Genomic DNA, 2133 nt, shown 5'->3' on the forward strand with positions numbered 1-2133 from the left:
ATTTCCAAGCATTGAAGGCGTCACGAAAGCCATTCTCCGGAATAACTTTTCGGGTTGAAAATTCAACTGTATTCTACTAAATTGCTCTTTTTGGTCTGAACATTCAACTATTTGTTTGAAAATGCAACTAATCATTTTTTCGATAATAGTGTTTAATGTATCATCAGGGATTTGAATTTTATTTTTTTATCGTTTTTTCACTAATATGTAAATGCTCCCTAATATTAATAATAATAATATATTATTTACCTAATTTTAAAAATATAAAAACCTGAACATCTTCATTTTCAAAAAGCATTAATAATGTGAAACATATGGCCATCGCGGTTGTATCATGACCCTAAAAATAAATTTCAAAATGTTAGTTATTTCCTTTATTTTGCTCCTTTTTTATCTTTCTGGAATTTTAATTTTAGTTGTAAAATATTGCAAAAAATTTGGGTTTCTAACATGTTCCTAATCTAATCTTTTAAACTCATTGAACATTCAATTTATATTTTTTCTAAAATTTGATTAAAATTTTCACAAAAAAGACCTCACAAGCAAATATGTCAACTTCTTCTCGAATTCCAGTGTCATCGATTTTTTCCCCATTTTGTTGAGCAGCTATTAGATGATCAAGCATCGCCATTCTTTTTCTGTGACCTGCAAATAATCAAATTTGTTTTTTATTTTTAACTTTTGAAATAGAAAAAAAAGATCGTTTCTCTTCAAAAAAATTAAACCTTTTTCATTTGACGACAATTCGTTTTTATCTGAAATTATAGACTTCAGAAGTCACCCATCAGTTTCTTCTTGATACTTTTTTCTTTCTTTGGTTATCTGTAAATAAACATAAATTGATATTTAAATCCGGAAAAAGTAATTTGAAAAAGTGATTTTTTTTATCCTGTTATAAAACAGAAAAATTTGATTTTATCTAGATCGATATTTTTGTTTTAGTTTAGGAGTAAAAAGCATTTTTTTATTTAAAATATTATTATTAATAAAAAGTAAAAAATTATTTAATGGAAAATTAACGTTACTGAAAAGTTTGTGAAGTGTTGATAGATATTTCGTTTGTGACATTCCACTCGGAAATAATTTGAAGACCCAATTTGCATATAACCATGGTCGACACACCCTTTAAAAATGATTGATTCAAAATATGAATTAAATAATTAAAAATTACATCTGTCATGAAAGTTATATTTAAAATATTTCTATACATGAAAAAACTGCTTTAAACTATTTCTTGAATTTATCTATAAACGACAGAATCGCCTACTTTTCGAACAGCTGTCATGTATTCTTCTTCAATTGTGCCTGCATCATTTAAGCGAGTGTCAATGGCTGTTTCTGAAGATAATGCAATAAATAATTGCATAATGAAAAATAAAATATTATTAAAATTATAATTTTTATTGTCACAGTTTTTATGTAGGGTAACACCCCGGTGGTGGCCACCCAAAATAAAATAATTTTTCATATTATTTAATGAATATTTATAACAATTATTTATTCGGATACTCATTTTATTTAATAATTTCAACTATTATTCAATAAACCGCAACAAAGCTAAGCTAATTATCCAGTTATTTAATTGAATTCAATTTTTTTTTAAATTACCTTGTTTTGAGACTATATAAAGATTAAGAGTTTCAATTAAGATATGATGTTCGTTTATTATTGATAAGTATTTTTGATCATTCATATTTATAACATTTTTATTAATAACTCAAGGTTATAGCAATAATTAAATTATTGTTATCATTTATAATTATTATTTAATTATATACATATTTTTCATGAAGTGACCCGCTATCAAGGTTAATTATTAAACCCTATCTTCTAAAAATGTAATAAAAATAATGTTTACCACAAATCGTATACAAGGCGTATTTTGTGAAAAGTGGTACAATGTCTTGCGACGACTTTGCCACTTGTTGCCTTAAATTAAGGAAGTGAAATAAAAAATGTACCATTTATAAAAATAGATTAAAATCATAAAACATTGATATTTATTAATAATTAAATCAATACAAATATTCGTGAATACGAGGGTGGATTGATAAGTTTCCGGCCTGACCAAGAAAAACAACGTTTTTAAGAATTTTTTTTTTTTATTTCTCAACATAATCTCCTCCAAGGCTG

The 2133-nt window shown here is 25.3% G+C and overlaps 1 long non-coding RNA gene across 1 annotated transcript; it reads right to left on the minus strand.

The window, feature by feature from the left end:
- Positions 1-229: 229 nt before the first annotated feature.
- LOC117181402 lies at positions 230-823 on the minus strand. Its single transcript, XR_004468115.1, has 3 exons — positions 726-823; positions 541-645; positions 230-340 (listed from the first exon to the last, which is right to left on the minus strand). It is a non-coding gene; the product is annotated as an uncharacterized LOC117181402 (long non-coding RNA).
- Positions 824-2133: the final 1310 nt, after the last annotated feature.

This window comes from Belonocnema kinseyi, chromosome 10 (genome assembly GCF_010883055.1).
Source record: "Belonocnema kinseyi isolate 2016_QV_RU_SX_M_011 chromosome 10, B_treatae_v1, whole genome shotgun sequence".
In the NCBI taxonomy this organism is placed as follows: Eukaryota; Metazoa; Arthropoda; class Insecta; order Hymenoptera; family Cynipidae; genus Belonocnema; species Belonocnema kinseyi.